At 45.8% G+C, this 20,363-nt stretch overlaps 1 long non-coding RNA gene across 1 annotated transcript in view; it reads right to left on the bottom strand.

Moving 5' to 3' along the window:
- Positions 1–20,363, bottom strand: part of LOC140426732 (uncharacterized) — a 93,965-nt gene that overhangs the window by 30,649 nt on the left and 42,953 nt on the right. Inside the window, exon 2 of the long non-coding RNA XR_011948287.1 lies at positions 9,279–9,430. This is a non-coding gene — a long non-coding RNA (uncharacterized lncRNA). The remainder of the gene's footprint in view (positions 1–9,278; positions 9,431–20,363) is intronic.

Here is a 20,363-nt window from a genome sequence, read left to right as displayed (position 1 = left end):
AGAGCCCCACATGGCATTTTGCCAAATTGATGCCTAGATAAGGGACATCTTGAATTGGCTTGAAAGGATATTGGAAAGCGAGGGGAAGGATCTAGTCCTTTGGACCAAAATCTTAGGGAAGAGTAGATAGAAATTCTGTTTTGAGAGCGTCCGTACAAAGAACAATACAGCACAGGAACAGGCTCTTCGGCCCACCGCCTGCGCCGATCACGTGTCCTATTAAGACAAACCACCTTTATTCTTCTATACCCCGTCTGTTCATGTGCCGAACCAGATAATCATAAGTAGCTAAAGTAAAGAACGGGACTTCAAAGGTATAACCCTTACCACATGCAAATTCATGTCTATATGTGTCTATATATATGTTTCTGGAACATACCTCTTCATTCACCTGAGGAAGGAGCTGCGCTCCGAAAGCTAGTGACATCAAAACAAACCTGTTGGACTTTAACCTGGTGTTGTAAGACTTCGTACTGTGCTCACCCCAGTCCAACCCCGGCATCTCCACATCATACATGCAAATTGGCACAGGGATAAACAGATTTGGGTAGTGCACAGGTGGCTGAAAGAATGGTTCAGGAATAGGATCCATTAGACAGGACACAGGCACCAGTAATGAGGCTATGGTAGAAAATGGTCACGGCTGACATATGCATCTTCGGTCAGACGCACATGAAGGAGTCAACGAAGAGGTAGAGTTCCAGGATTGAGTGGTTGAAGCAGGAGGTAATCAGCCTGGATCCTCGTCTCAGTCAGGCCTTCGAAAACCCGATCCTGCAGATGTACAAAGAGGAGGGTGTCACGTCTGCATCAATCATGGTGCTCTGTTCACTACCTGCAGTGAGAATGCTCTTAGAAATTTATATGAGGTCCGACTGAAGGTTGGCCCGGAGGCCTCTGATCAGCTCAATGTTCTGGTCTGCCTGGCGCAGCTGACAGGCACCCTCGATCAGCTTGAGAGACATGTCCCTGAGGCTGGAGAAGTTGGCCATGGAGTTCCATAGGGTGTTTTGAAATATCCTGAGGAATGACGTGTTTGTGTGGGGAATCTGGGGGAAAGTCTAGTGATCAAGAAAATGCCCCTCTCATGGCTCATCATTGTCTTGTTGCTCCTCGAGTGATCTCCCCATTTAAGAACTGGCTTTCGGTCTCCCTTCTCATTAGGGACTACAAGATTTTTTCTCGGACCATGTCTGCTCATTTTGACACTTTGCTGACCCACAATGAATAGACCGACATGATCCCAGGCTGAACAATCTACGATAAGATCCGGGACCTAATCAACCATTTCCCAAAAAACGGTTATCATCCTTTCCCTGGATCAGGAGAATTTGTTCGACAGAGTGGATCATGAGTACTTATTCAGGACGCTGTGGTTATTTGGGTTTGGAATGTATTTTATCACCCAAATAGAGTACTCCACCACAGTGTCTGATTCAGGTTGAGGGGTCCTTGCTGGTGCCCTTCACTTCTGGAGAGGATTGTGTCACCATGTCCACCCAGTTATGTTCCATCTGTGTGGAGTCTATCCTGTACCTCTTATGGAGGGATTTGGTGGAACTGGCTCTCTAAAGAGTGGGCATGGAGGTCATCTGCTTGCCTGAACCATGTTGTGCTCTTCATAGTCATGGATCATAATGACCTGCTGAGGATGCACAAGTCAATTCTGCAGGTATTATTTTGTATTATATATACACAATAGAAATATTTAAATTAAAATATCTTTTGCAGCGTCCTCCGCCAAGATCAACTGGGAAAAGTGTTCTGGATTCCAGTGGCAGCTGGGCTCTGTAGCAGAGCCTGAAGCGCCACCCACCCTTTACCCAAAAGTCTTCCTGAGCCCTGCTAAGGATGCATGGTCACCGAATCTTTATTAGTGTCACAATTTGCCTTACATTAACACTTCAATGAAGTTACTGTGAAAATCCCCATGTCACCTCACCACACTACGGCACCTGTTCGTGGGGGAATTCAGAATGTCCAAGTCACCTAACAGGCACATCTTTCAAGACTTGTGGGGGTAAACCGGAGCACCCGTAGGAACATAGAACATACAGTGCAGAAGGAGGCCATTCGGCCCATCGAGTGTGCACCGACCACTAAAGCCCTCACTTCCACTCTATCCCCGTAACCCAATAACCCCTCCTAACCTTTTTGGACACTAAGGGCAATTTAGCATGGCCAATCCACCTAACCTGCATGTCTTTAGACTGTGTGAGGAAACCGGAGCACCCGGAGGAAACCCATGCAGACACGGGGAGAACGAACAGACTCCACACAGACAGTGACCCAGCAGGGAAATGAACCTGGGACCCTGGCGCTGTGAAGCCGCAGTGCTATCCACTTGTGCTACCGTGCTACCCGGAGGAAACCCACGCAGACATGGGGAAAACATGCAGATTTCGTCCGCACAGATCGTGACCTAAGCTGGGAATCGAACCCATGTCCCTCACATTGTGAAGCAACAGTGTTCAGCCCTGTGCTACCATGCTGCCCATAACTGTAACTGGCAAAAGTTATAGGCCAAAGTCCCCATTCATCTCAGGCACTGGACAGGACTCATCCACGTGCTGTCGGGTAGGGGTTGTGTACTGGTCATAATCCAACTAGTGGCCACCATGTGGTACTGGTTGGTCACTTTGATCCTGCCCCTGAGTTTGTTATTAAGATACCAAGGAAGCCCATTCAAATCCTTTGGGAACAAAAGACCATGCAGTATCTCTCCCGTGGCATTGTTTCTCCTGCTCAGGCCATCTAGCTGCAGCTTATGGCTTCTAGACCCTGCAGAGATGCTTAAACAATAAACCGCTTTCTCGATGGTATGAACACAGGTGCCTATTTCCTTAGCTAACTGCACAGCATCAAATTACAACACATAGATATTAGTTTTAAACCTAGTGGGTCTCTATGCCCCCTTGTAGAAGTCATCCGTCTTTTACCAGGAACTATTTAGGATCAGGAACTCGGGTCACCTCCAGCTGGTGGTATCAGGAATGAAGCCATCATCTGGGAACTGTTGCTCAGGAGTCTGCACCTATATCAGTATGAATTTATGTGGTGGGTGGAGATGTGGTAGGTGGAGAGGATCCCGACTGCCAAGGTAACTAGACGGCGATAGATTGGATGGTGTAGAACTGGATAGATGCTGACTGATGAGACAGCATGCATCCCTGGGTAGTTTTGTACCCAAAGCCAGTCTTGCAAAATGTGGTACTTGGCCGTAACTGTAGTACCACTACTATTTGGTAGCCTACAAACAAATTCTTCCATGGTTTGCTGAGCTTCGCTGTTTCTTAGCTCCACCAAAACTGCTTTTAAATCTAGAAATTCCAATCAATTATTAACAGTGCACCCCACCTCCTTTTCCTTTTTGGCTATCCTTCCTAAATGGTGTATATGCTAGGCGTTTCTGATCCCAGCCTTGGCCTGTAGCCACATCTCTGAAATTGCAATTACATCATTATTAGTACAGGTTGTGCTTTCCTTAAGGATTGTTGTTTAAGGATAAAGGAATGTGCACCAAGCTGGTTAACTAAGTCTCCTATTGTTTCTGGGACCTGTTTTTGCATTTGGGATTAAAGTCGCTTCTCTCTCGCCTGTAAGAGGCCCACATGAGATCAATTTGGACTGAGCTCAATCCACACACTATGAGGTGCGATCCAGGATATAAACAGCAACTTTTATCCAGAGCTGCTCGTTTCACCTCTGTTGTTTTGAGGAGGCAGTAAACACAAATCAGACAGGAGTTGCAAACTATGAAAATGATGATCTAACTCTCACGAATTTGGAAATGGATATACTCCTACTGAAAGTCACTCCATAACATTCTCGATGAGCCACCCCCACCCAGTTTTGGAGATTCCCAAAGCTGGGAATTGGGACAAGTTTCCTGCTGCCTTCATGGGGCTGCCCTCCCAGTGATGAAATAGTGAAAGGAGCAGGTTCCATGGATAGGGAGACACAGGGACAATCTTAAACTGCTCACTTGGGAAACTCTGGGAGTTGATCTGTTGATATAAAAGCTTGTTACCTGGCCTCCTACAGCATTTCAAATTTGTGACCAATTTGAACTAAGTTGTGATTCCTAATCTAACTTCTCTCTCTCTCCAAAATGCTCACCGAGAGATTGGCCCCTGACCCAATCACCGCCTCATTGTTCCTCACACATTTGCAGCAAGCCGGGGAATGGGGCTGCCACAATGCTTACTCTGATTTCCATGCCTGATTTCTCTCTCTCTCTCTAGGGACGGGGCTGAGCTGCTCCGTCCACTCGGCTTCAACCAGCCCAGTGGGAACTTTGCGCAGGTGCAGGGGAAAGTGCGGGCTGAGGGCTCCAACCGCCCAGATTTAAATCGCAGCGCGAGGCCACTATGCGCCGCGGCCATCGGCTCAGAGTCACGAGCACCAACCAGTGGCTGTGGTTCCCGCTGTGCCGCCATTTTGAATGTTGGTACCCTGCGGCGGTTTTTCCCAGTGATCGGAGCAGAACAATCCAGGGAAAGAGCGTTACCACAGGGGAGCAATCCAAGGAAAAAGCGTTGCCGCAGGGAAGCAATTCAGAGAAAGAGCGTTACCACAGGAGGAGCAATCCAGGGAAAGTGCGTCACCACAGGAGGAGCAATCCAGGGAAAGAGCGTTACCACAGGAGGAGCAATCCAGGGAAAGAGCGTCACCACAGGAGGAGCAATCCAGGGAAAGAGCATTACCACAGGAGGAGCAATCCAGGGAAAGAGCGTCACCACAGGAGGAGCAATCCAGGCAAAGAGCGTTACCACAGGAGGAGCAATCCAGGGAAAGAGCGTTACCACAGGAGGAGCAATCCAGGGAAAGAGCGTTATCACAGGAGGAGCAATCCAGGGAAAGAGCGTCACCACAGGGGAGGAGATTCAACAACAAACAGCCATAACTTACCCCATTTAAGCCCCATCTCCTTTCCCTTGGGTAACAAGGCCTCTCTTTGTGCTGCCTCAGCTTAGTTGTTGCTGAACCCCTCAACCAACTCCTAGATTTGAATGTTACACATTCTCTCTCCATTAATCCTCTTTCTCACTCAATGAGAGGTAACAGGATAACTGGGTGAATAAGGCCATTAGATCCTTCATATCAGCCTGAAATTTGAACCTATGTTTCCTTGGATAGTGGGTGGCTGGTTTTTCTCGGTACTGGTCCAAGCTCACATGTGCCTCCATCGCTCCATACTGGACAAGAAACGAGTGTGGTCTCGGCAGATTCTTCCCTTTGATGCCAGAGGTAGTAGCAGAGGCGGGTACAATTGTGTCTTTTAAAAAGCATTTAGATAGTTAGAACATAGAACATAGAACAATACAGCGCAGTACAGGCCCTTCGGCCCACAATGTTGCACCGAAACAAAAAGCCATCTAACCTACACTATACCATTATCATCCATATGTTTATCCAATAAACTTTTAAATGCCCTCAATGTTGGCGAGTTCACTACTGTAGCAGGTAGGGCATTCCACGGCCTCACTACTCTTTGCGTAGAGAACCTACCTCTGACCTCTGTCCTATATCTATTACCCCTCAGTTTAAAGTTATGTCCCCTCGTGCCAGCCATTTCCATCCGCGGGAGAAGGCTCTCACTGTCCACCCTATCCAACCCCCTGATCATTTTGTATGCCTCTATTAAGTCTCCTCTTAACCTTCTTTTCTCCAACGAAAACAACCTCAAGTCCATCAGCCTTTCCTCATAAGATTTTCCCTCCATACCAGGCAACATCCTGGTAAATCTCCTCTGCACCCGCTCCAAAGCCTTCACGTCCTTCCTATAATGCGGTGACCAGAACTGTACGCAATACTCCAAATGCGGCCGTACCAGAGTTCTGTACAGCTGCAACATGACCTCCTGACTCCGGAACTCAATCCCTCTACCAATAAAGGCCAACACTCCATAGGCCTTCTTCACCACCCTATCAACCTGGGTGGCAACTTTCAGGGATCTATGTACATGGACACCTAGATCCCTCTGCTCATCCACACTTCCAAGAACTTTACCATTAGCCAAATATTCCGCATTCCTGTTATTCCTTCCAAAGTGAATCACCTCACACTTCTCTACATTAAACTCCATTTGCCACCTCTCAGCCCAGCTCTGCAGCTTATCTATATCCCTCTGTAACCTGCTACTTCCTTCCACACTATCGACAACACCACCGACTTTAGTATCGTCTGCAAATTTACTCACCCACCCTTCTGCGCCTTCCTCTAGGTCATTGATAAAAATGACAAACAGCAACGGCCCCAGAACAGATCCTTGTGGTACTCCACTTGTGACTGAACTCCATTCTGAACATTTCCCATCAACCACCACCCTCTGTCTTCTTTCAGCTAGCCAATTTCTGATCCACATCTCTAAATCACCCTCAATCCCCAGCCTCCGTATTTTCTGCAATAGCCTACCGTGGGGAACCTTATCAAACGCTTTGCTGAAATCCATATACACCACATCAACTGCTCTACCCTCGTCTACCTGTTCAGTCACCTTCTCAAAGAACTCGATAAGGTTTGTGAGGCATGACCTACCCTTCACAAAGCCATGCTGACTATCCCTGATCATATTATTCCTATCTAGATCATTATAAATCTTGTCTCTTATAATACCCTCCAAGACTTTACCCACTACAGACGTGAGGCTCACCGGTCTATAGTTGCCGGGGTTGTCTCTGCTCCCCTTTTTGAACAAGGGACCACATTTGCTGTCCTCTGGCACTATTCCTGTAGCCAATGATGACATAAAAATCAAAGCCAAAGGTCCAGCAATCTCTTCCCTGGCCTCCCAGAGAATCCTAGGATAAATCCCATCAGGTTCCGGGGACTTATCTATTTTCAGCCTGTCCAGAATTGCCAACACCTCTTCCCTACGTACCTCAATGCCATCTATTCTATTAGCCTGGGGCTCAGCATTCTCTTCCACAACATTCTCTTTTTCCTGAGTGAATACTGACGAAAAATATTCATTTAGTATCTCGCCTATCTCTTCAGACTCTACACACAACTTCCCATCCCTGTCCTTGACTGGTCCTACTCTTTCCCTAGTCATTCGCTTATTCCTGACATACCTATAGAAAGCTTTTGGGTTTTCCTTGATCCTTCCTGCCAAATACTTCTCATGTCCCCTCCTTGCTCGTCTTGGCTCTCTCTTTAGATCCTTCCTCGCTACCTTGTAACTATCCATCGCCCCAACTGAAACTTCACACCTCATCTTCACATAGGCCTCCTTCTTTCTCTTAACAAGAGATTCCACTTCTTTGGTAAACCACGGTTCCCTCGCTCGGCACCTTCCTCCCTGCCTGACCGGTACATACTTATCAAGAACACGCAGTAGCTGATCCTTGAACAAGCTCCACTTATCCAGTGTGTCCAACACTTGCAGCCTACTTCTCCACCTTATCCCTCCCAAGTCACGTCTAATGGCATCATAATTTCCCTTCCCCCAGCTATAACTCTTGCCCTGCGGTGTATACTTATCCCTTTCCATCCTTAACGTAAACGTCACCGAATTGTGGTCACTGTCCCCAAAGTGCTCACCTACCTCCAAATCCAACACCTAGCCTGGTTCATTACCCAAAACCAAATCCAATGTGGCCTCGCCTCTTGTTGGTCTGTCAACAAGCTGTGTCAGGAAACCCTCCTGCACACACTGTACAAAAAACGACCCATCTAATGTACTCGAACTATATCTTTTCCAGTCAATATTTGGAAAGTTAAAGTCTCCCATAATAACTACCCTGTTACTTTCGCTCTTATCCAGGATCATCTTCGCCATCCTTTCCTCTACATCCCTAGAACTATTTGGAGGCCTATAGAAAACTCCCAACAGGGTGACCTCTCCTTTCCTGTTTCTAACCTCAGCCCATACTTCCTCGGAAGATGAGTCCCCATCTAGCATCCTCTCCGCCACCGTAATACTGCTCTTGACTAGCAGCGCCACACCTCCCCCTCTTTTGCCTCCTTCTCTGAGCTTACTAAAACACCTAAACCCCGGAACCTGCAACATCCATTCCTGTCCCTGCTCTATCATGTCTCCGAAATGGCCACAACATCGAAGTCCCAGGTACCAACCCATGCTGCCAATTCCCCTACCTTATTTCGTATACTCCTGGCATTGAAGTAGACACACTTCAAACCACCTCCTGAACACTGGCCCCCTCCTGCGACGTCAAATCTGAGCTCCTGACCTCTATACTCTCATTCTCCTGTACCCTAAAACTACAATCCAGGTTCCCATGCCCCTGCTGCATTAGTTTAAACCCCCCCCAAAGAGCACTAACAAATCTCCCCCCCAGGATATTTGTGCCCCTCAGGTTCAGATGTAGACCATCCTGTCTGTAGAGGTCCCACCTTCCCCAGAAAGAGCCCCAGTTATCCAGAAATCTGAATCCCTCCCGCCTGCACCATCCCTGTAGCCATGTGTTTAATTGCTCTCTCTCCCTATTCCTCATCTCACTATCACGTGGCACGGGCAACAACCCAGAGATAACAACTCTGTTTGTTCTAGTTCTGAGCTTCCATCCTAGCTCCCTGAAAGCCTGCCTGACATCCTTATCCCCTTTCCTACCTATGTCGTTAGTGCCAATGTGGACCACGACTTGGGGCTGCTCCCCCTCCCCCTTAAGGACCCGGAAAACACGATCCGAGACATCACGTACCCTTGCACCTGGGAGGCAACATACCAAACGTGAGTCTCTCACGCTCCCACAAAATCTCCTATCTGTGCCCCTGACTATAGAGTCCCCAATTACTAATGCTCTGCTCCTCTCCCCCCTTCCCTTCTGAGCAACAGGGACAGACTCCGTGCCAGAGGCCCGTACCCCATGGCTTACCACTGGTAAGTCCCCCCCCCCACAAGTATCCAAAGCGGTATACTTGTTTCTCAGGGGAACGACCGCAGGGGATCCCTGCACTGACTGCTTTTTCCCAGTCCCTCTTACAGTTACCCATCTATCTCCAATCTTTGGTGTAACTAATTCCCTGAAGCTGCTATCTATGACCCCCTCTGCCTCCCGAATGATCCGAAGTTCTTCCAACTCCAGCTCCAGTTCCCTAACTCGGTCTTGGAGGAGCTGGAGATGGCAGCACTTCCTGCAGGTAAAATCAGCAGGGACACTAACGGCATCCCTCACCTCAAACATCCTGCAGGAGGAACATTGCACTCCCTTCCCTGCCATCCCTCTAACTTTCTACCAAGATCTGGCTAACAACTAAATTAAATTTTTTATATAAAAAAAATATTAATAACAATAATAAAATATGGTACTTACCTCACACCAAAGGGTGTTATTATTCGGTTAGAGGAGGAGGGCGGGTGGGAGACACTACACGTGTAGTGTCTCGGGTTTCCTCTCCACCAGAATTTATTGGTGATGGTCTTCCCAGATGTCCGCGGGTCGACTTCCTGTTCCCACCTTAAACACTAAAATTAAAAAAAGAAAATTAAAAAAAAAAAATTTAAAGGAGAGACTTACCTCCCAGAAATCACTTCCGCACTGCCCCCGCTGGGTAAGATGGGTATAGAGGGTTATGGGCCAAGTGCGGGCAACTGGGACTAGCTTAGTGGTAAAAACTGGGCGGCATGGACTGGTTGGGCCGAAGGGCCTGTTTCCATGTTGTAAACTTCTATGATTCTATGACTTCTATGATCACAACCTCTTCAACTGTTGTGGCCTGGGCTTCCTGTGTGGAAAACATTCATTTCCAGATGGGGTGTAGGTTGTTTTTGAAAACTCACCACTATTCTTAGAATTCCCCCTATACCAAAAAGGGCCGATATTCTAAATGGTGATCAGGGATTCTCACTCCCCGACTCAGATGCAAGCTTCAGTGGGTGCTATTCAGGTCAAACTATATTTTCAAGTTATCCCCCGGTATAACCCATACCTTCACCGAAGATTTCATCTACTTACCACTTAGTAGCATCGATTTTGGGTCCCGCATTGCTAAGTAAGTAAAGTAGAATAACCACTGTTTCAGGTTAAAACTTTTAAGTTATTTTATTATTATATTTGTTTTTTCTCTTTTTAAAAGATGCAATCACTGCTTTACAGAAAAGTAAAAAGATCTTCTGGATCCTTCTGGTTGGTTGAAGGGACCTTCAGGCCCAACTTGACAATCAATCTTCTTTTTAAAATCTGGTCTTCTTTAGATGTATTTGCTGATGAGCTCGGTTGCTGTGTCCTATCTTTCCCATGTACAGAGCTGTGAGAGCTATCTCTGAGCTGACTCTGCCTACTTTTTAAATTCTAGTCTTCCTTAGATGTACTTAGCTCGGCTGCTCTACCCTGTCTCTTTGCCATGACCGAGCTGACTGTAATCTGTCTCTGCTTCTCCCCTCTCTCTCTCTCTGAGTTCTGGTTGTCGTTCTGGTAGTTCCTGCCCTGGTCTCTCGGTTTATATTCTCTTTCTAACAATTACGTTTTTATGACGTTATTGTAAAGTAACTCTTATTTTCTTTGATTGTAAAAAGCATCTTTGATCTAAACCTTTTAATCCAACTAAGTATTCATTTTGACATGACTTCATCTCATAGATCTGATTACATTGTTTCCTTTGTGATGTTCAAAATGCTTTGACTTCAAGAAGTGTTACTTTTAATTCCTGTCATTTCTATAGTTTTATTTTCCAATTGTGTCCTCAGCTCAATATTGACTTTGATTTTGGCTTTGAATTATGTTTCTCGTAGACTGATAGTCTCCAGTTTTCTTTAATTTACCTGGTATTAGCAAATTTTCACACCTAGAATTATCACCAAATTCAACTGAACCTCATCCATTCTTTTCCAGATCCTTACTAAGTTAGTTACTTTCAATGAAGGTGTGAGCCATTGTTTTTGGCTTCATTCAAAATCCTGTTTGTCTTGTTTGCTAAGACTGCTTGACCAAGGATATCTGCATTTTGCCATCCTTCCCTGGTAGCTGCTGTTAACCCTTTGTGGGATCTTTCCCTGCATCCTCTCAAGTTTCTCTCAGACCAGATATTGCCAGACTTCCATGTTTCAAATGACACAGCTTTCCATATTTTCAATAACAAGGTGAGCAGCACTTTTTCAGTTAAAAGTGCAGTGTAGATTAGTGTCTGATTGGCTGAAGCTGCCCCCACCATAAACTTAAATTAAACTAATTAATTAATTAGTGATGGCTGGTCAGGTGATGTGCTTGAGCTGCTTGATGTGGGAGCTGGCAGATCCCATTGCGAGCTGCAACGACCACATCTGCAGTAAGTGTTGGCTGCTCGAAGAGCTCCGGCTCAGAGTTGATAAGCTGGAGTCTGAGCTTCAAACACTGAGGCACATCCGAGAGGGGGAGACTTACTTGGACACTGTGTTTCAGGAGGCAGTCACACCTGTCAGAGTAAGTAGTTTAAATCCTGCCAGTGGCCAGGGACAGCAGGGTGTGACTGCAAGCCAGGCAGGTAAAGGGAACCAGCAGTCAGGAACTCAGGAGCCTCAGCCCTTGACTCTGTCCAACAGGTATGAGGCACTTGCTCCCTGTGTGGATGGCAAACAGGGCTGCAGGAAGGATGAGTCAGCTGACCAAGGCACCATGGTTCAGCAGGCCATTCAAGGGGAGGGAGTAAATAGGCAAGTTGTAGTTGTAGGGGATTCTATTATCAGAGGGATAGATAGTATCCTTTGTGAGCAGGATAAAGAGTCCCGCATGGTATGTTGCCTGCCCGGTGCTAGGGTGCGGGACATCTCTGACCGGCTTGAAAGGATACTGGAGAGGGAGGGGGAGGATCCAGTTGTTGTGGTCCATGTCAACCTATCGAAAAGACAGAGAGGTGGGCAGAGGGGGCGGGGTTGCCTTGTTAATTAGGAATGAAATTAAATCAATAGCACTAAACGACATAGGGTCAGATGATGTGGAGTCTGTGTGGGTAGAGTTGAGGAACCACAAAGGCAAAAAAAACATAATGGGAGTTATGTACAGGCCTCCTAACGGTGGTCAGGACCGGGGGCACAAAATTCACCACAAAATAGAAAGTGCATGTCAGAAAGGCAAGGTCACAGTGATCATGGGGGACTTCAATATGCAGGTGGACTGGGTAAATAATGCTGCCAGTGGACCCAAGGAAAGGGAATTCATTGAATGTTTACAGGAGGGCTTTTTGGAACAGCTTGTGATGGAGCCCACGAGGGAACAGGCCATTCTGGACTTAGTGTTATGTAATGTGCCAGACTTGATTAAAGATCTTAAAGTAAGGGAGCACTTAGGAGGCAGTGATCATAATATGGTCGAATTCAATCTCCAATTTGAAAGAAAGAAGGTAAAATCAGATGTAAAGGTGTTACAGTTAAATAAAGGTAACTACAGGGGCATGAGGGAGGAACTGATGAAAATCAACTGGGAGCAGAGCCTAGTGGGAAAGACAGTAGAACAGCAATGGCAGGAGTTTCTGGGAGTAATTGAGGACACAGTACAGAGGTTCATCCCAAAGAAAAGAAAGGTTATCAGCGGGGGGATTAGGCAGCCATGGCTGACAAAGGAAGTTAGGGAATGCATCAAAGCAAAAGAGAAAGCCTATAATGTGGCAAAGAATAGTGGGAAGTCAGAAGATTGGGAAGACTACAAAAACAAACAGAGGATAACAAAGAGAGAAATAAGGAAAGAGAGGATCAAATTTGAAGGTAGGCTAGCCAGTAACATTAGGAATGATAGTAAAAGTTTATTTAAATACATTAAAAACAAACGGGAGGCAAAAGTAGACATTGGGCTGCTCCAAAATGACGCTGGTAATTTAGTGATGGGAGACAAGGAAATAGCTGAGGAACTGAATAAGTACTTTGCGTCAGTCTTCACAGTAGAAGACATGAGTAATATCCCAACAATTCCGGAGAGTCAGGGGGCAGAGTTGAATATGGTAGCCACCACAAAGGAGAAAGTGCTAGAGAAACTAAGAGGTCTAAAAATTGATAAATCCCCAGGCGCAGATGGGCTACATCCTAGAGTTCTAAAGGAGATAGCTGAAGAAATAGTGGAGGCGTTAGTTATGATCTTTCAAAAGTCACTGGAGTCAGGGAAAGTCCCAGAGGATTGGAAAATCGCTGTTGTAACCCCCCCTGTTCAAGAAGGGAACAAGGAAAAAGGTGGAAAATTATAGGCCAATTAGCCTAACCTCGGTTGTTGGCAAGATTCTAGAATCCATTGTTAAGGATGAGATTTCTAAATTCTTGGAAGTGCAGGGTCGGATTAGGACAAGTCAGCATGGATTTAGTAAGGGGAGGTCGTGCCTGACAAACCTTTTAGAGTTCTTTGAAAAGATAACAAATAGGTTCGACCAAGGAGAGCCAATGGATGTTATCTATCTTGACTTCCAAAAGGCCTTTGATAAGGTGCCTCACGGGAGACTGCTGAGTAAAATAAGGGCCCATGGTATTTGAGGCAAGGTACTAACATGGATTGACGATTGGCTGTCAGGCAGAAGGCAGAAAGTTGGGATAAAAGGTTCTTTTTCGGAATGGAAACCGGTGACGAGTGGTGTCCCGCAGGGTTCAGTGTTGGGGCCACAGCTGTTTTCTTTATATATTAACGATCTAGATGACGGGACTGGGGGCATTCTGGCTAAGTTTGCCGATGATACAAAGCTAGGTGGAGGGGCAGGTAGTATGGAGGAGGTGGGGAGGCTGCAGAAAGATTTAGACAGTTTAGGAGAGTGGTCCAAGAAATGGCTGATGAAATTCAACGTGGGCAAGTGCGAGGTCTTGCACTTTGGAAAAAAGAATAGAGGCATGGACTATTTTCTAAACGGTGACAAAATTCATAATGCTGAAATGCAAAGGGACTTGGGAGTCCTAGTCCAGGATTCTCTAAAGGTAAACTTGCAGGTTGAGTCGTAATTAAGAAAGCAAATGCAATGTTGTCATTCATCTCAAGAGGCTTGGAATATAAAAGCAGGGATGTACTTCTGAAGCTTTATCAAGCATTAGTTAGGCCCCATTTAGAATACTGTGAGCAATTTTGGGCCCCACACCTCAGGAAGGACATACTGGCACTGGAGCGGGTCCAGCGGAGATTCACACGAATGATCCCAGGAATGGTAGGCCTAACATACGATGAACGTCTGAGGATCCTGGGATTATATTCATGGGAGTTTAGGAGGTTGAGGGGATATCTAATTGAAACTTACAAGATAATGAATGGCTTAGATAGGGTGGATGTAGGGAAGTTGTTTCCATTAGCAGGGGAGACTAGGACCCGGGGGCACAGCCTTAGAATAAAAGGGAGTCACTTTAGAACAGAGATGAGGAGAAATGTCTTCAGTCAGAGAGTGGTGGGTCTGTAGAATTCATTGCCACAGAGGGCGGTGGAGGCCGGGACGTTGAGTGTCTTTAAGACAGAAGTTGATAAATTCTTGATTTCTCAAGGAATTAAGGGCTATGGAGAGAGAGCGGGTAAATGGAGTTGAAATCAGCCATGATTGAATGGTGGAGTGGACTCGATGGGCCGAATGGCCTTACTTCCACTCCTATGTCTTATGGTCTTATGGTCTTACGGGGGTAACATTTCAAATATCTGAGAGTTGGGCAGAAGGAGGTTATAGAAATAAGGAAAGGCAAGACCAAGGAGGGAAATAAAAAAGATGACATATAAGATGTACTGAAAGACATATAAGATGAAATTTTAAAAAGGCAGCATGATAGCATAGTGGTTAACATTATGGCTTCACAGCGCCAGGGTCTCAGGTTTGATTCCCGGCTCGCGTCACTGTCTGCAGAGTCTGCACGTTTTCCCTGTGTCTGCGTGGGTTTCCTCCTGGTGCTCCGGTTTCCTCCCACAAGTCCCGAAAGATGTGCTGTTATGTAATTTGATAAATCTGAATTCTCTCTCTCTGTACCTGAACAAGTGCCGCAATGTGGTGACTAGGGGCTTTTCACAGTAACTTCATTGCAGTGTTAATGTAAGCCTACTTGTGACTATAAAGATTTATTATTTTAACAATCAAGGCTTTGTTTAACTGGGAGTCAGTATAGATAAGTGAGAACAAGGGTGACCAGAAACTGAACCAGCTAGATAAATACTCTCAATTACATGAGCAGGTCAGGGTCTGGCAATAAAAACAAAATGCTGATAGAATTCAGGAAGTCTGGCAGCATTTGTGAAGAGAGAAACAGTTAACATTTTGGATCCATATGACTTCAGAGCTAAAGAGAGGGAAAAATGTGCTGGGTTTTATACTGTTAAAGAAAGGGTGGAGCAAAATCGATGGTCGGGGATAGGTGGAAGCTCAGAAGAGATTTGACAAAGATGTCATTGACACAAGGCAAAGGGAGTGGTACTAATGATTGTGTTGAAGTTAAGGAAGGTGCTCCTTGTGGCTGAAAGGTCAGATAGCAGAATATGTTACTCGCAGAACAATAGTCGTCACTTTCAAAGCAAAACATAAGAACAAGTTATAGACTGGCCCTGTTGGGATTTGTAGGTACGGGGGGACATGCGGGTGGGGAAAAAAACATCAAAATGCAGAGTAGAGTTCAGGGTCTGAAGTTGAACTAAATGATAAATCTAGAAGGCTGTAAAGTGCCTAATTGGAAGATGCTGTTCCTCCAGCTCCAGTTTCCATTGGGCTCCACGGGAACATTGCACTAGGCAAAGGACAGACATGTGGTCATGAGAACAAAGTGGTGAATTGAAATGGAAAGTGACACGATGGTCAAGCTCATGCTTGCAAACTCCGTGAAGGTGTCCAGTGAAGTGGTCACCCAGCATGTGCTAAATCTCCCGATGCAGAGGACAACACATTGTGAGCAGCAAATGCAGTAGACTAAATTGAATGAATCATTGCTTCACCTTGAACGAGCTGTTACCCCTCCTGTGATTACATGGGAAGGTGACCATGGGTAGGGGGTGAGTTGTTGGGGGTGATGGAGGAGTGGACCAATATGTTATGGAGGGACCTGTCCCTATAAATGCTGACAGGGGAGCTGAGCGGGAATATTTTGGTGATGGCATCAGGCTGGCATTGGCAGAAAGGACAGAGGATGAATTCGGGGCTGGTGGGTGACAAGTGGCGGCAAGGGGAACCCTATCATAGTGTTGGGAGGGAGGGGAAGAGGTGAGGACAAAAGTGCAGGCGATCTTGTTTTTTATTTTTTTCTCTAGCAGCATGGTAGCACAGTGGTTAGCCCTATGGCTTCACAGCACCAGGGCCCCAGTTTCGATTCCCCACTGGGTCACTCTGTACAGAGTCTGCACGTTCTCCCCGTGTCTGCGTGGGTTTCCTCCGGGTGCTCCGGTTTCCTCCCACAGTCTAAAGATGTGAGGTTAGGTGGATTGGCCATGATAAATTACCCTTAGTGTCCAAAAAGGTGAGATGGGGTTATTGGGTTATGGGGGTAGGGTGGAAGTGAGGGCTTAAGTGGGTAGGTGCAGTCTCGATGGGCCAAATGGCCTCCTTCGGCACTGTATGTTCTATGAATTGGACACAGTTGAGGACCACAGTTGGAGGGGAAAATCAGGAAAAAGGCAGACATGTCAGGAGCGCCATTTTAAAGGCAGCATAATCAGAACCGATGCAACGGAGGAGAAACTGGGAGAATGGGTGGAGTCTTTAGCGCAATCAGGGTGCGAGGATCTGCAGTCGAGGTAACTGTGGGTGATGGTGGGCTTGTAATGAATGTTGGTGGTCTATCGCTGGAAATGGAGACGGAAGGAAAGGGAAGTGTCAGAGATAGATCATGTGAAAGTGAGAGAGGGGTGGAAATTGAAATCACAATTTATAAATGTTTCCAGGTCCAGGCGAGGGCAGGAAGCGGCATTGCTACACTCATTTATGTAACAGAAAGAAGACATGTGGGAGCAGGCCTGAATAGGACTAGAACAAGAACGTGGATAGGTTGGAAGTGTGGGCTTAAGTGGGGTGCTCTTTCCAAGGGTCGGTGTAGACTCGCTGAGCCAAATGGCTTCCATCTACACTGTAAATTCTATGATATGAAGGAGTGCCACATGCCACACAAAAAAACAGGCATAATTAGGGCCCATGCAAGTTCCCAGAGGCTTGCAATTTTGTGGTGAGTAGCTCATCTGATTCTCCAAAGCCTGTCCACCATCTACAAGCCACGTGTCAGGAGTGTGACAGAATAATCCAGTCGTCTGGATGAGTGCAGATCCAACAGCAATTGAGAAGATCACTTCAATCCAGGTCAAAGCAGCCTGCTTGATTGGCACCCGATCAATCACCTTAAACATTAATTCCCTCCACCACCAAAGCACGATAGCAGCCGTGTGTACTATTTACAAGATGCACTGCTGCAACTCACCAGGCCACCTTCAACAGCACCTTCCAAACCCACAACACATTGCCTCAAAAGACAAGGGCTGCAGGTGAATGCAGACACCTAGAACATTCCCCTTTAAGCCATTCTGACTGGGCACGATCTACTGGCCGCATCCCGCCCGAACGGGGGTGCGACACAGCTGATAGATGCCAGAAGAGACCTCTTCTGGGATTTGCCTGCCACGACTCGCGGGATCTAATGGGATCTTGTGAGACATCACAATCTGGATCCCGTCCATTGTGGCAGCTAGTCTGACTAATATGCAGCGAGCCTGATCGACCCAAGGCGTTGGGATCTAACCCCTTTGTCTTGAATATCTTAGGCGAGCGCCGTTCAATACTGGTCCGCACAAACGAGGACCAGGTGGAACGACACTTGGGCGGGGGGGGGGGGAGGGGGGGGGGGGGAGGGGCGAGTCTCTCAGGGGATCGTTGACCTCACCCTTGTCTCATGATACTGCTGCTTGTGGGGTCTTCTCAAGGACAATTAGGGATGGGCAGTAAAAATGCTGGCTTAGTCATGGTCCAATCCATGACAGAATTGTTTAAAAAGGTGAGTACATTTCAAACTGTATCAAGGAAATATTTTGGGACTTGAGTTTATGAAAGGTGCAGTTGAAATGTCAGTAATTTCTCATTACTCCTGGTTAAGTTCCACAGCCACATCACCACTGTTCTCACATGTCAGGGTCTAAGGCACTTTCCTGAATGTTCTCATCCTGCTGAGGCTCTCAGCTTTTCTGAAGTAACTTTACTTGGTCTTCTTAGTTGCCATGTATTTAAAATAATTGGAAATCCTTCAGATGAGCTGTTATCTAAACAATCCTACTCCCCTCTTCTCACTGCCTCTGTGACCCTTTGAGAACACCAAACATTCTGGACCGTTTCCTGGTCTAACATTGCAAGGTGAAATGGTTCTTTTTCCTCAAATCACTACACAGCTGTCTGTCTACAGAACCTATGGCTCGGATTTTTTTGCACCCCCTCCGGCTGGTGTTTACATGAGGGGAGATTTGGAAAGTTAAAGAGAAAGAAGATGCCAATAGTCCAGGATAGCTCTTATGGGTAATAATAATCAGAGTATGTCAGGAAGGCACAGAACATACATGTGTACCAGAAAATAAGATTAAGAGTAGGGGAAATGGTAAAAAGACATGTATGCAGCATTCATAATAAAATGGATAAATTGATAGCATGTATAGGAATCACAGAATCATAGAATTTACAATGCAGAAGCAGGCCATTTGGCTCATCATGTTTACACTGGCCCCTGAAAGAGCACCCTACCTAAGCCCACACCTCCACCCTATCCCCGTAACTGAGCAACCCCACCTTACTTTTGGACACTACGGGGCAATTTAGTGTGACCAATCCACCTTACCTGCACATCTTTGGACTGTAGAATTAATCGGTATGATATGAGACATATAGAGACGCAGTTACAGAGTGACCAAGGCTGGGACCTGAATATTCAAGGGTATTTGACATTTTGGAATGGCATGAAGAAAGGAAAAAGATGTGAGGTAGCTCTTTTAACAAAGGATGAGATCAGCAAACTAATGTCTTGAACTGAGCTAAAACCAATTACAGGGTATGAAGACGATGTTGGCTCAGCATGGACTGGAAAAATAGGTAAAAATGTAAGACAGTAGAGAAGCAGTGCAAACATTTAAGGAAACATTTCATAACTCAATAAAAATATATTTCATACAGAAAGATAGACTGTGCAAGAAGGATCCATCATCCGTGGCGAACTGAGGAAGTTAAGGATGGTATCAAATTGAAAGAAAAAACAATGCTGTGAATCATAGAATCCTTACAGTGCAGAAGGCGGTCATTCGGCCCATGAAATCTACACCAGCCCTTGGAACGAGCTCCCTACTAAAGCCCACACCTCCACCCTATCCCTGTAACCCAGTAACTCTACCTAACCTTTTGAACACTAAGGGAAAATTTAGCATGGCCAATCCACCTAACCTGCACATCTTTGGACTGTGGGAGGAAACTGGAGCACCCAGAGGAAATCCAGGCAGATGGGGAAAAGTGCAAACTCCACACAAACAGTAACCCGAGACTGGAATTGAACCCAGCGCTGTGAGGCATCAGTGCTAACCACTGTGCCATCTCACATACTCCCTAAGTTTTCCCCACTTACTTCCCATATTTTCCCCACATTAGCGATAGTCTACAGGATTGTGATTTTTTTAGAAACCACAAAGGATAACTTAAAAAAAGGAAAAGAATCAGTATGAGAGAAAAGTAGTAAGAAATATAAAAACAGACATAGCTAGATGTTGGTCCCGTAGAGGTTGAGAGTTAGAGGGAATTAACAATGAGAAAGAAGGCAATGGTAGAGACTTTGAACGAGCATTTTGCATGTGCCTGCACAATGAGAGACGCAAAACCTATCACAGGAATAGTAGAGAATCAAGAGGCAATAAGGAGGAACTTAAAGTAATCACAATCAGTAGAGAAAAATGGACTTAAAGGCTGACAAGTCCCCTGGACCTGATGGCCTGCATCCTTAAGGTCTTGAAAGAAGTGGCTGCAGAGATAGTGGATGTATTATAGTCTTCCAAAGATTCTGAAAAGGTTCCAATGAATTGAAAAATCACCATATCTACCAAGAAAGAAGTCACAAAGCAGGAAATGATTCGCTAGTTAGCTTAATGTATGTCAGTAGGAAAATACTCAAATCCATTAAGGAGATGGTAGCAGGACTTTCAGAAAATCATATTATGATCAGGCAGAATAAATATGGTTCTGTGAAAGGGAAATCATGTTTCACTAATTTATTAGAGTTTCTTTGGCATGTAACAGACAGTTACTCAGCCAGTAGATGTAGTGTTTTGGATTTGAAAAGGCATTCAATAAAGTGCCTCATTAAAATATTACTACACAAGATAAGAGCTTATGGAGTTGGGGGGTAGTATATTAACATTGTTAGAGGATTGGCTAACTAATAGGAAACAGCCAGTTAAATGGGTCGCTTTCAACTTGACAAATTGTAACCAGTGCAGTGGCACAGGGATTTTTGCTGGGACTTAAACTGTTCACTATCTATATTGATGACTTGG

This window comes from Scyliorhinus torazame, chromosome 7 (assembly GCF_047496885.1).
Source record: "Scyliorhinus torazame isolate Kashiwa2021f chromosome 7, sScyTor2.1, whole genome shotgun sequence".
Taxonomy (NCBI): domain Eukaryota; kingdom Metazoa; phylum Chordata; class Chondrichthyes; order Carcharhiniformes; family Scyliorhinidae; genus Scyliorhinus; species Scyliorhinus torazame.
The sequence above is the reverse complement of the archived record's forward strand: the minus strand, read 5'-3'. Positions and strand labels throughout refer to the sequence as shown.